The 14,972-nt window shown below is 39.8% G+C and overlaps 1 protein-coding gene across 4 annotated transcripts in view; it reads left to right on the top strand.

Annotated features, from left to right (window-relative positions):
• The window catches only part of NTRK2 (neurotrophic receptor tyrosine kinase 2), a 200,792-nt gene that overhangs the window by 135,530 nt on the left and 50,290 nt on the right, over nucleotides 1–14,972 (top strand). The gene's annotated exons all lie outside the window — the stretch shown is intronic.

Below are 14,972 nucleotides of genomic sequence, written 5' to 3' on the forward strand. Positions count from 1 at the left end.
ATTTCCTCAGCGGGGTCAAAAGCTCTTCTTATCACCATAGGGAGCCCAGGGGAATTTTGGTGTTCTGGAGTACGGCAGGTATCCAACGCATTAAAATGTTAGCACTCTTTATTTTAACCATGCTGTGGTTTTGTCATGAATCAAAAGTGGTGGAATTTAATTATTTTTTGATTGGAAGGAGAAACATTCCAGCAGGAAAAATATCACATTAAAATCGGCTTACTTCCAATTAATCTATAAAAGAAATTCCCCTAGTGGAAAAACCCTGTTCCTGATTGCTTTGTATCACCATTGTGATGCTATAATACCATTTTTATACTGTGTTTCTGGCAATTTTTCATATAATCTATGCAGAAAATAGATTGCAGATCTCATCTAAAAGCCAAATGTTTTTTTTGTGCTCGGCTATATACAACAACACCGGAGTTTTCCCACCTTGCTTGTATTGCTATTTTTCCTTAAAAGCAGAGAACAATGCAATTATCTGTTATTATTTACATGCATTACTTTAGAGCTCTGAGGCCCAAACAAGACCTCATTGTGCAAAGCACTGTGGGACTCCACCGCCTCAAATAATCCCTGTCTGAAGAGCTTTTGGGCTGAGGCTCCCATACCCTGGCTCTAGTTGGTTGGTCTGTGGGCTGGCTGCAGACCTGGGGCCCCTGTGCACAGACCAGAAAGTGGGTAGTCCCAGAGGTTTAATGCCTTGCTCCAGCTCATGCAGGAAATCTGTGGCCAACCCTGAAGTGGAAGCCAGATCTCCTGTGTGGCAGCACGGCCCCCTCGGCTCCTGACCTGTCCTCCCCAGTGTAATGTTGGCCTCCAGCGCAGACACGTCTGCCCGAGGAATTTTCCATTGAGTTCTGCTGTTGATGAGTTTCTTTCTCACCAATAGGTGGAAACTGACAGCCCGGTTTCTCAGGTGACACAAGGAACGGTTCTGCCATCCCAAATGAGGCAGGAAAAACATCACGCAGAACAAGGAATTTTCCATAAGAAACTGTACCATAGCAACTGACAAAGACGTTGAAGCACATTACACTTTCTCTGCTTGTTGCAACCTGTGCTTTGATGCAACAGGACATCAGAAAAGCGAAGACTTTTTTTTTTTTCTTCTTTTTTTCTTTTTTCCTTATTTATTTCTTTGGCCAGGACAGTGATTGCTTTAACTGGTGCTGCTTGATCATAATGAATTTATTGCAAAATTGTGTAACCTTTCCACATCCGTCTCCGAAGTCTGTGCCAGAGCCTGTGTTCTGGCATGCATTGTCATGCTATAGCAGGGGAGGGTGAGGAAACTACATCTGCAAACTTACATACAAGATCACAAGCTTTTGAAATTGTAGGATCACTAACCAAATGGGATGTAGAAATATTTCCAACAGGCTGGCAGTTGTGCCATACATAGCATCAAAATAAAGCTGAGTCACTAAGAAGTAGTGATAAATAAGCCAGCAAAAGGTTGTTTTTTTCTGAGCATATCCCAAATAAGATTGTCTAGAGTAACAGAAAAGAATCACTGTATGGAAACAAGTGACATTGGTTTAGATATGGACAAACTCTTGCTCTAGGAATAGCATTTTATCAAAATGTCATAAGAAATCTCTGAGAGAACTCTTTGCAGGGCAGATGTTTGGCTTGTCCCTGAGCAGCTGTAACAGGCTGTTCAGGGTGAACAAATCTAAATTAACAGAGCCTAAAATGCCTAAGTGCAAAAAGGGAAGGAAATTTGATTAGGACTACTAATCAGCTGAGGTCTGGAGATTCCATTTCTTTTGAGTTAGAGCAGTCTAGTCATCTTCCTTTTTTTTTTTTTTTTTTTTTTTTTTTTTTACGGGGGGGGAGTTTATGCTTCACTCTGCCCATACTTAGTTTCTGAGTTGGGCTCATGAGAGGCTTGCACTTGTCACTGGAGACAATAAACTCCATGATGTGAATGATCCTCCTCTCTACTGTATATGAAGATACAAATTACTGGGTGGAAGCTGCATCATGCAGCAAATTTGTTGTGTATGTACTGTCTTTACATTCATGTTCATACATGTCCAATTAGAAGGATGGTGTTTCTGAGGCAAGATGTACCTATTTTCTGTGAGAGTGCATGCTTCAGGTTCCCTTTGATGGCAGTGGCAAGCCTGTCAGTGATTTGAGCAAGTTCTATAGGAGTCCTGTAGAGCTGGGCTTGAACTAAAAACTGTGTACTGAAGCAGAAGTCATTATGGCTGTTCTTAACTACAGCTTTCACCATGGCCCATATGTGAAATCACAGTACTTCGTGCAATAGCAGGGATAATGCAGGTTCTCTAACCACTTGTCCCCAGCTACTGCGACTAACTTACAACAGGGCTAATTATAAGCAAAAATACTTTTTAAAATGCTCTGATTTTTTTTTTTTTTTTTTCCCCAATGACAGTATTTGGATGCTTAGCTATAATAGCCTTTATTAAGATGCAACTTGCCATTTTCCCTGATTTACACAACAACTGGCATTTCTGATGCCTGTTTGGCACAATATGAAGGAAAATCATTTCAGTAGCTCCTGTTCAGAAATCTTGATTTGTTTGCATTTATGAAGGTGTGGAAAGGAAGCTGCAGCAAGTAGTTTTGAAGTGCTGGTTGTGGTATGTTAATCCCTGAAGGCCTGTTTATTTTTATGTGGGATAGCACATAAAAGACTAAACTAACGACATACAGACTGGAGTAAGCAAAGAATTAGGGCAGTTAACTGAGCAGCAGACATCACATATTTTCTTCCATTCATGGTGTGTCATTTGTTTCTGTTGTTCTTCTTTTGGTTTTCTTTTGTTTTGTTTTTAATTAGAGGGTGTTGTGGGTTTTTTAATTGCTTTCTTCAGCAGCTTCTTTTTGTGATTGTTAATCTAGAATGATCCACTGAGTTTCCCAGTTTCCATTTTGTGGGTGAAAGCAGGATTAATTTCATGGCGTTAAAGGTAACAATGAAGACGGTGGAAGGGAAATAGAGCTGTTGTAAAACCCTTTTTCTGAATGTATTTTTTTTTCAGTTGCTCTTATTTTTGTCTGTGTTTTAATACACTTAAATTTTAAGGAGGTCAAATGAAGAGCCTCTTCTTAAGATTTGGAAATTAAGACAGCAGTGAGGAGTTTGGAGCATTGTTTTCAAAATACACCAAATAAGAACTTTGATGAATTTAAAGCACTTTATAGCTTTGTGACACAGCCCAAATAGAAAGCAATTAGTCTTAAAAAACAAACAAAAAGAGCCAACGAACAAACAAACAAAGACATATTACAAGACATCTAGACAATTCTGGCCTTATTTTCTAGATGAGGAAAACAGTGCTGAAGGGATTCACTCAGAAGGAGCATCATAAGAGTTGTTTGTTGAAGTTCTGATGACAAATACCTTTCCATCTCTGTGTCTGTCTGGGTCTCAGAAGTAAACAATATTGCCTCTCTGTAGTTTCTCTGTAAGGGAAAATGCAAATCAGTATGGTTATTTTTGCAGTTAGAGCTTGTTATATTTTTGGAACATGGGGCTGAATTCTCATAATGAAGAGAGAGTTAAAAGGGAAGAATAAATGTGACAGAAGCGATGGTGTAAACACCATACGTTCCTGTAATTTAGTTCTGAGTTTTATATGGGAAAATGCTGGAAAAACTACCCAGTAAATCTTGGAAGTGGTTTATACCTGATCATGTTAGCTTCTGACCATTCCTCTTTTCTCTAAAATTCTGACCAGAAGGGCAGACTAGAAAGATACTATCCTGGAAATTGCATTTGGACCATTTTGTGGATTCTTGACTACCAAAAGGCAAAGTTAACTGGCTTAACACCAAGTCCTTCTTAAAAGCAAAACCTTATTCAGCCTCCTGCTGGAGGTTGTCTCGCAAGAGGCAATAGTTAATCAACAGTGGTTGTAAACTAGTCTGTTAATCTACCTTGGTGATATCTTATCTATAGGGCTGAGCAGTAACTCACACCTCTCAGTTTTTTAGTTTAGTACAGACAGCATGATATTGATGGACAACACCTGTTTCCTTAGCTGCAAGTGCCAGTTCTGAGCAACTAGAGAGAAAAATCCAGCTGTTTGACTAGTGACAGTGAAAATGATGGTAATTTTTAATACTTCCTTTACTGATAAGCATGTGGGGTATTCTGCCATTACAGCTGAACAAATGTAGCAGCCATTTTTGTCAGTTACTGCAGCTCAAAATATTTTCCAAGTAAATGCGTATGCAGGCAGCTGGTACTTACTGCTCTGTGAGAGAACATGAAATTCAGAAGGAACAGGAGGAAAAAAAAATACACACTACATTTTGCCTATCTTCTTCCTTTGCAGACTACAGTTTCTTTAAACTGTGCTGTAATATTGTAGTGTATGGTAGTTGAAATAAAACAGACTTTTCTTTTTCTTTCTTTTTTTTTTTTTTTTTAAAAAAAAAAAAAAAAAAAAAAAAAAAGCAATAGTCACATAGATGCTAAGTGAGAAAATAACTTTTCTGGCCAGAACATTTTTTGTTTCTAGCAGAGGCCCATGGAAATAACATTTGCATTCACTTCAGCATACAAGTATTGCAGAAGATTCAACTGTAAGTACTTTCCAAGAATAAAGAACACAGGGGGAAAAGAGTGTTTGATTTATGGTGACACGTATCCAGCTTTTATAGAATATCACACGTGTACTACCTATCATTGCAAAATTAACTGGTACTAATTGGTCAGCGTTGCCAACTCAGTCTGCTTATGAGTGTAACACTCTTCCTTAGGTCATGTTCATTATACTGACATAGTGTGTCAGATCCTGAATAAAGTTCATTCAGCCATTTCTGCTGTACTTCTTCTTGTTTCCCCTGCTATGTGTGTGTGCTGCCATCAGCAAGAGTTCACATCTCTGCAAAGGCTGGGTCTGTGTGCTTTGGGAAATACGTGTCTCGGGTATCTGCCCAGTGGCTACTTCTCCAGCAACAGTGGGTTGTGGGAGGGCGTCCTTCAATTGAATCTCGCCTGGTGTTTTCCTCTTTCTTGGAAACTGACTGGAACAAAATGTTCAAAGCTCTTTCTTCTTCCCTTTCCTCTTTTTTATTTTCTTCTTTTTTTTTTTTTTTCCCCTCCTTCTCCATCTTGATGCATGGAAGTAAAAAAAACAAAACAAAACAAAACACAAACAAACAAACAACAAAATAAAACAAAAACCAAAAACCAAACCAAACCAAAACAAAACAAAAAAAGGCTGTAACTGAGTTCTTTATTGTCTGATAAATCAACCAGTAAACTTCTATGCATTTTCCTGCATTTGGGCAGCTCCTGTTCCTTAGTGACAGCTGCTTGGCTCAGCACACTGTAATTATCAACTCAAAACCAAGATGCTTTTAGGTGCTGAAAGCATAATGGCAGAGAGTGAACTTGTCCTCAGCCTCGTCATGGGCCACAGCTTTGAAAGATCCCATTTAGTGGATGTTTGAGTGTGTTGTTGCTGTTGGTACTGGGGCTCTGACAGTTCATTAACACACTAGATCCTTTAGGAAGCTGATGTTACCCTAAAGGAGTACAGGTCTTTGTTTTTCATTAGCTTCTGATGTATCACGTAGTTGCTCTTTGATTATTGCATAGTGTTCAGTTTATGTCTCTAAAATAAAATTTTATTGATATATGGGAGGGAATTTATACAGTTTTGTCAAAATTTACAGAGTTCTTATTTAAACAGCTGTCTGAAAGGAACTTTGCTAAGAAGCAAACCTGTTTACCTGTTGGCTTTAGTGAAACTGAGGCACTCACTGCTCATATTTTATGTCCCCTACCTACTTGTGATTGGATTGCTGGCTGGACAGAGGGGATGCGTTCTGACTGGATGACTGGTGCCTGGCTGTCTGCAGCTACAGGGATGTGCAGAGCGTAAGATTGCCTCGGATCTGCTAACAGGGCAATATGTTGGGCAGGCTGTTTGCAAGAGGCTGTGTAGAGGAGACTTTGCTCCCTCATTAAACTTATTTTAACAAAGAAGGAGGACTCTTTCTTATTTGTCTGAAATGTAGGAAAATGTCATTTCAGCTGATAGATAACAATATCCAGAGCTGAAGTGAATGGAAGACTTCTCATATTCTCTGCTGGACCTGTTAGCTAGATTTGCTAGTTTTCATATTACAAGAAAGTAACATGCAGATCAAAGAGGAGAGAAAAGACAATATGACTTTTTTTTTTTTTTTTTTCAAGAGAAATGATCCAGGAAATCTTACTGTTCCCAGTGTCAAGACATGTCTTTTCTCACTGTAACCATGAGGCAGGTTAGGTTTTCTACCAGGACAATTAGAATAGGCACCTATCCTACTGCTATTGAAAGAGGTTTTGAAGTGTTTTCACATCCTGCTGGGCTATTGTTTAGTGTAATTTGCAGAGTAGTTCCAAGTAGGATCACCACTGTCTATTTTAGCAAAACTTAATACAAGAGGCATGCCACAGTCTTATTCTTACCCATCTCATGGATTTGGAGAGGTTTTCAGATTCTGGAGAATGATGAGACATCATACAGGCTGTAAAAACGTCATGACTTTTACATACAGGATGGTTGTGTTGTTATCATACAATGAAAATGCACTTTATAGTCTCAACCGCTCGGAGGATACAAAATGGAGGAGCCAGGTAAGCAGAGGAGATAGTGTATGGTCTACAGTAGGTAGGTCTTGTAAGTTTGAAAAATTAAACCTGCCGCATTAGCATGGAAACAGAGGAGTATTTTTTCCACTGAAGGTGCAACAAGACAAAAGAAAAGTGGTATTTTCTTTGCAGTTGTTGAGGGCCTGATCCCAAAAAACCCTAAGCACATTCTGTCTTGTAAACCCTTGGTGACTTTATTTGGGAATTTGTAGGGCTTTCGTATGAAGCTATTTCAATGTAATAATCTTTTGACTGTTCTGTGGCTGTATCAGAGTTGTCTGGCATAGCCCTGCAGTAAAGACAAATTTTCTGGGTGTAGTATGCATGTATACACTGTTAGCTACAAGTGCCTTTGTTATCAGCAAGCACTGGGATCCTGAAACTGTAACAGAGGCCAAGGAGAGAAAGCTATCTGGGGAGTAATCCTTTGTAGATGGCACACCCCAGCAAAGAGGAGTACCAGCTTGTCAGTGAAAGAAAGCAGAACAACAAATGCCTCACCAGGAAAGGATGAAGAACCACTGAAGGACAAAATATCTGAAAGAGGAAATAACTTCTTTTCCAGCTTTGTTCAGCTTTTAAGATGGTTTTGCTCATCTCACCCATTGTGCGGGGTTTTCAGGCACTATAGCAGTGCTAATGCCTTCTGTGTCCCTGGGTGGAGGAGGAGGAGGGCAAACTGAGCTTCTTTTCAGTTCATATAGGAAGAATCAGGAATTTGCTCTTTTTCCTGCTGATTTTTCTTTCTTGGTAAATGATGTAGGAATCTGATCACAGGACGATGAATGTTTCTTCACTTCTTTGTTTGACATGCTTGATATCTTTGTGTCTTTTTCCAGGTCCTCTTTGGGGATAACCAAAGCTGTTATTTTAAAATGTCACTTTCTCTGTGTTTGACTTAGGGTGAAACCCAGGAAAGGGGGTAGTATGCATAGAATCATAAGAGCAAGTAACAAAGTGGCCTTGAAGACCTGAGTGTGTACCATTGGATTAATGAATAAACCTTCCACTGAGGGAGAAGTTTACTTCAGCTGGCCCAAAGAAAGCAAAACATGGGCATACATAAGATTCAGCTTTCCTCGTGGGAAGCCATACAATGTCATGCAGCCTGATGGAACTGTAAATAGTGCTCTGAGGCTGGACAAAAATTGCTAGGAAAAGGGTAAATAGTACTGTTTGTGATATATAGAAAATTGGGTTCTGTCATGCTCTTACAATATTTTCTCTCTGATTTCCATTTGCTTCCTTACACAATTAGCTGCAAGAGAGCAGCCAATCTAACATGGCAGAATCAGGTGCTGTGCTATCTTTTAGTAAAATATTTCAGCAACAGTGAAAACTGGATATGCCCTTAACTTTATCTAAAGGGCTTGAATTTGGGACTGTGGGCCAAACTTATGTTTTACTCCAACACTGGAATGAAAGCTCCATTCACTTTTCACACTTCTTGTGAGAGGCCAAAAGTAAAACCATTCTGTCCTCCCTCATATCAAGATACTTAATTATTTCTTTTCCTTCTAAAATAAGAGAAAAAGTAAAGCAGAGAAGCCTGCATCAAGAATGGGTCATCTTTGAACTGCACCAGTTAGGCAAAGTTTGAATATGGCTCAGTCTCTGAACGTATGACATTTCTTTCAGGTCCTACTTCTCTGACTGGCATCCTGGGAAGTTTTTCAGACTATGCTGGTTTCTGAAAAAAGGTAGAAAAAGAGTTAATGTTCTAAAGGCAGAATGTTTATTAGCCCTTCCCCCCTGCAAGCATCTATGCTCCATGGTAATTCCCCATCCTTTCCTGAGTCCTTCTGTTTCTGTGGTACAGAAGATCCATGCAGATTAGTGTCATAGTGTCATGCTGAGGGAAAGGATTTCCTGGTCTGAGCTAAGAGAAGGGTGGTGGTGGTGATATCATTCTCTCCAGTTAACTTAGACATATAAGATGGACCAGATTTGCCATAATAAAATAATATTAGCAGATACTTTATACTGCAACTCATGCACAAAGCCTTCAAGTTTTGAATTCAGTAACCATTTAGAAGTGCATGTAGATTGGCACTTACAAATTAAGTGTTTGCACACCTGCAAAGGCAAAGTTTGGTCAAAGATGCAGCACAGCTTTCTGCCTAATGCTGATTTGCAGCACGTTGCTGAAAAAACTGTTGGTAAACAGGAAGCAGTATACAGAGAGAAAACAAAGTGAATAAAATCTACTGTCTACTTTGATTGTAGTCAGCTAAATTCAGCTTTAAATTATTCTGATATATCCCCAATTTTTTTTAGCAGATTACAGAACAAGTCCATATTTAGGACATATTTATAATTGAAATCAAAAACACTTTCAGATTACTAAGGCTTGAAGGCCTTGTTTGTGTGTGTAAGATAAAATTCATGCCTGGAAAAATTCATTCAACTTCATAATTCTTGTTTTCCTGTAGGGTGAATTTAGCTCATAAAACTCATGTATTTAAAACAATGTTAGCATTGTTATTATAACTTATTATGAAGTAGCTTTTGTTTGATTATAAGGATGTAATTGAGAGTGGCAATATGCCTATCTGTAGGACACTGAGAAGACCTTGGCCAAACAAGAAAATAAGATCTTGACCAGAAATCATATATAAACCCACAAAAGCCAGCAAACCATTGAGTTTCAGCCAGAGAAGGGCCATGTCAGTTGCAGCAAAGTGACTGTACAGTGCACAAGATCTGTGGTGCCCCAGCTGCCCTGGGAAGGACTGTTGCCAGGGCACCTTCCCAGGAGCTGCAGTACTGTATCACAAAGGGAGACCTAATTCCCCGCCAAGACAATGGAAGCTCTGGAGTTTAAAGTAGAGATCCTTTGAGGATTTAAGTTGTAAATAAAGTAACTGAAAGGCAAAGCTACGGAAGTCACGGATTTATCAGGTTTATCACCAGATGTAGCTCTTGACAGCTGGGAAGTCCCTGGGAATTATGCCATTCTGGTGAGTGCTTATTTTTCATAAAACACTTCCAGTTCTTGTTTCAGGAAGACCTAAGCCCATGGAGGTGCCTTATTCAGTTTGCCCATTAAACATCTCCCTCAGGGCTCCTTGTGGTCTGATGCCCGTGAAAAATGAGAGATGTCACTGATTGCCACTCAAACTGATTCTGAAGCCATACTTACACTGGTAACGTGAAAAGGCCTGAGTGTCTCTCTGGCCTAGTAGTTCTTTTGTGAACCCTTTGTGTTCTGGCCTCTATATCCTGTACCAGCACCTCTGATTTGGAGTAGAGTTCCTGAGAAGCAGGTTTTCTGTTGGCTTACTTTAATCCAATTAAAGAAGTGTCTCAAGTGTGCACTATATACCTGAAAAAGGACTGCTTCCTTATGTGCACCTACAAGAACTGGGCACCAGTCTTGCATGAGGTTTTGTTGCTGCTCTATGGTAAAAATTAAACAGTATCACTACACAAAAATTTATATAGAATAATAAATAATAAATGTTGTATGGGATGAACACATCAGATAATCATAAATATACTCTCAGAACTGAGCTGACCTATTTCTGCATTGAGGCAACTCTGACAAGCAAGTTCTGTTAATGTTGTGCAATTTATTTATTTAGATAAAGTTGGTGGGTTTTGTTGCTGCCATATTATTGCCATGTTAGAGAGTGGATATCTTAGTGTGCCAGGATTTCTACTCTTCCAATAGCATGCAGGACTGTAGAGCTGCTGCTTCTGCTGCAGAATTTGAAGGTCATTGGGCTAGACTTGCTGTCTGCTGTTTGTAGTGATTTTGTATCCTCCTGCTATGTGATTCTTTCTGAAATTCCACCCTACTTTTTATGTGAATGACAAATGCTGTACAAATTTGGTATACTATCTGAGCAATCACTCAGCCATTTACACCTGTTTTTTCTAGCAAGATCTTAGAAATAGCTGAGTCTTAGTGATCACAAGAGAAATGATGGAAGAAGATAATGAAGAAACTTTGCAAAATGTCTTTCTGTGACAACTCATGTCACATCATAAGCTGAGTCTTATCTGCTGCTGCTTTTTTCTTATGCAACTGTAAATTTGTCTATAATATTACCTTGTCGGGTTATTTGACATCTTGAAGATCCTCATTCTCTTCTCTAGACTCCTGGTAAAACACATTTCATCAGAATCTTTCGCATGTGTACCACTAGCAAAATTTTGAACAGTATCCTGGAAAGGAGACTTAGCAGATAATGTAAGTGAGTATGCAACACAACAGAGTCTTCTAGTGTTGGCAGTTCAGTGAGTAGTAAGTATGGAGCTTGATTGCTGTGGCTCTTACTGTCCATCAGACAGCAAGTCCCTGTCTCTCTGTAAGTACAGTGATCTCTCCTGTTCTCTGTTGTTTTCATAAGGTATGTGAGAACATATCTGAAACTTGCAGCATTTGTAATACTGTAATTGGGTGAGGTGTTCACCCAGTAAGACACTCACTCATGCCACATGTTCATGTGTATGTATGTAAATTTTGTGCTCTTTAGTAAAACTAGCTGTAAAAGGACTAGTGTGATCTTTGGATGTGCAGGGGTATAGGGAGCTGATTCTATGCTTGTATCACAACTGGTGGAGAGTGGTGTGACTTGCAGTTGTGAAAAACAACTGGAAACAACTACATTTTAAAAAGGATATTGAATATTTTTCCATGGAAGAGCCACAAAAAGTGACTGGCAAACTAGACAAGATGCTTACCTGCAACGGGCTTCCATAACTTTGCTTTACCAATAGCAAGAATGATGTTGATTATTTGTATTTTGCACCAGACCTTGAAAGGGTGCTCGAGCTAGCAGAGGAAATCTACTAAAACCCAAGGAAGATAGATGCAAGCCAGACAAGCTAAAAATTAAAAGAGAATAAAGCCTACATTTTTATTAGCAAAATGATTACACATTTAGGGCAAGTGAATAGCTCAGACTTCCAAATAAAGACTGACACAGTTCCTTTCAGGAGGTATTTTCCTGCCAAGCACAAGTCAGTTAAGTCAGTATTATGCTCCATGCTGTGCAGAAGGTTATCTTAGTTAGTATCTTACTATCTGGTGTAATGGTCACATGTAGTGGTAAAATGTTCAGACCTATTTTTTGTGACCAAGGGGAAAACACTTTTACTCTGTCACAGCATTTCATTTTTTAATTATGTGCAGAAACTCTTTAATAACTTGTGCTTCTGAGTGTCCTGCTGTCCATGCCTGAAATCAGTAACATCCAGCTCAGTGAATTGAATGTGGTGAGGTAATCCTGAGCTGTCCATTTTTCTTGGAACCCATTCCAGAATGTGCTTTGATCCTCTTTGTTCAGCCTCACCATCAAAGGCAGGTTACCTAGTAGTGAAATCTCATGCCTGCAGATAGTGTTTACAGGATAAGGCCTCAATGCATTACTGACAATGTGACATGCTGTTTGTTAGTGTATGAAATACTGTCAGACCGGCTGTCTTGGTGGAAGGCCTCTGGGATCACAAGATGAGAAGAAAATCCTTTTCTGCAGTCCTCTTTCTTGTTGCCAGCCTGTTCCCTGCAGTCATCCAGGAGAGCCCTGTGCTTCTATGGGCAGGGTTTTTTTTATGGATATTATTTAACACCACAGCCTCTATTCAGCATTTACCCTTGTTTAGTTTGCTTGGTCTCACTTCATATTTTAGGTTTCATTTTTCTCTTAAGTGTTTCAACTTGACTTAGCTCTTAGCTTAATGTAACATATTTTTTACAGTAATCAAACAAGATCTTTTAAACCAGGGATGACGTGCTCTTAAAAGCACAAATGGCAGCTCAAGGGCAATCACCATTTAGAGTCAAAAGGAGGAAAATACATAACCACCCTTTGAATGTTTGTGTATCTTTGCCTGAGAGACAATGTTATGAGACCACTTCTTTGGTAATTCAGTTATGCCACCTCTTTGGCCAAATTCTGCTTTGTTTCTTCAATGCAAATCCAGGATAATCTCTTGGACTTCTATAGAGTTAATTGGCTTTATCCTGATATTAACTGAAAGCAGACTTTGACTTGCATTTTTCCATGTATCTCCTGCTGAAATCTCCTCCTACTGAATATGGTGTCAGTGTGGCAGGGGCCCTGATTGTGCTAAACGGATTTTTTCCTTAGCTCATATTTCTGTCACATCATATGTGTTTGATTTACTTACATTGTTCTTGTATTTAATCTGAATGTATTTAGTCACATTTACTGTCATTTTTTATTTGTTTAGCAACTCTGCTCAGCTTAGAAAGGTAACAGGGATGGATTGAACATAACAAGTTGCAAATACACTCTGTGCAGAGCTCTTCTGTGGCTTGCAGTGTTCTGCTTTTGACAGTTTGGTACGGGACAGGCTGTTTATTCAAATGCTTGATTTATATCAGAGCATGTAGCAGCAGATGTAAGTATACTACAGGGAAATACTTGATACATGTCTTATTTATTTTTACTGCATTGTTTGTGAAATCCTCCAGGAACTTGGTAAAAAGTCTTCTTACTTCCAGGGCACACATCAATAGTGGTTGGTGTTCAGAGTGGAGAGGACCCAATCAAGCTGTAGTCAGGACGACGTCTCTGGTAGCAGCAATGAGAGCAAAGTGAAAGACCCCCCCCTGCAGACATGTGGTTTGCTGATTCCAATAGAGCAGGACTTCAGCCCTGTTCTCTGCTACAAAAGCTGATGGGGTTTGTGAGCATTTTAGGGTGATGACGCTGGTATCATGGAGCTGAATGTCTCTGCTCCCAGTCCCACACAACATCCAGGCCACCACCACCTCAGGCTCAGCAGGCGTGGTCTCATGGTGACTGGATCCCCTCGCAGCAGCCAGGCATAAGCATGGCTGCCCAAGGGCCTTGCACTCCCCAGGAAGGCACAAGGGGCCTGGGGGTGGGGAGGGAGCTAAGCAATTGTTGAACTGCTCCAGCACCATGGCTGGAGCAGCTTCAGGCTCCTCTCATGTGTGCCCACTGCTGTAACGTGTGCTTATATCCTCCACAGCTGTGGGTGTGGGATGTGGGGATTTCCCTCTCACAGACTGTGGGCCCACTCTCCAAATGCTGCTGATAGCAGTGGGGACAAGCTTTCCTCCCACTACTGATGTTAGCAGGACTCCATTTTCCACCCTTTAGTAATGGGGGTAAGGTCGTTTCTAAGTTAATTGTCACTCGGTTTGGACCAAGCATGTGGCCAAGCATGGGGCCAGGGGGTGGGCTTTGTTTGAATATATCCCGGATTGTTGACAGGGTTCAACCCTGGTGTCTGCAGTTAAGTGGTCCAGTGGAGATTTGTATCTTGGCAGAAGGCAGCCTGATGCCTATGCACCGCTATTTAGCCCATTGCATTTCAGATTTAAGTTGCAAATAGGCTCTGTCTGAGCAGGATTGAATTTCAGTGTTTGCAAAAGCAGCTAAATGCTCTTAGGTTAAATGTGCCAGTAGATACTGGCTGTTTTGTACAATTTCAGCAACACAAGCAGTCTACCCTATTGAGTTGGCCAGTTAAACTGACTTTGCAGCTGCTTTATTTAGGTAGAACATTGCAAATTGATGGTGTATTGTACAAAATTTGGTATAGTCTTTTAAATATTAAATCTTTTAATGGAAGCTTGAACTGAAAGAAGAACATAAAATGAGATGAACAAAAATGCTCAAGGATTTTAATGTCTGAATCAATTGCTTCTGGGCAGCAATTCAGCTAAGTCTCTGTCCATGACACTGACTAAAACCTTTGTCCATCTTTTATTTCTTTTACTTCAGAGCAATATTGTAAATCATGTTTGTAAGAATGAAATTTCTATCTTAAGGTAACTGAAATACAGCTAACAGAGGGAAAGCAGATGAACAAGTGATAAGGAAACTAGAGAGCAAGTTGAATTTAGTTGAAAGAGGGCATATTTTGTTTTCCTGGATTAGGTTAATTTTAAAACTTTTTCTTCAAAACATTTTTGTCTCTGGACAAGACAGTTCAGCTATTGTTAGAGGTACAAAAATAGAAGTTACATGAGAAAGGTTGCTCATGTTTTCTTATTCTCTTTCTTTCTTTCTTTTTTTTTTTCCCCTTAAATTGCAACAGCATTCATTTTTAAGTACGCTCTACAGCAGTCGTCAAAATATGATGATAGATAGCCTTTTCCCAGGTGATTCTTAATTCCATGTCTTCTTATACAGCAAATGGACTGCTCTCCAAACATAAATATATTTATAATTTATATTGGGGGGGGGGGGGGGAAAGGCATTAATGAAACACATATGGGCGCTTTGATTCTTTTTACCATACGCACCGTGTTCTACAGGCAAACCCATCTCCAAGTGGCTGGAAGCATGGACCCTGTCCCATCCAGGCCTTGCAGCTCACTTTTTCTTCTGTT

This window comes from Aythya fuligula, chromosome Z, assembly GCF_009819795.1.
Source record: "Aythya fuligula isolate bAytFul2 chromosome Z, bAytFul2.pri, whole genome shotgun sequence".
In the NCBI taxonomy this organism is placed as follows: domain Eukaryota; kingdom Metazoa; phylum Chordata; class Aves; order Anseriformes; family Anatidae; genus Aythya; species Aythya fuligula.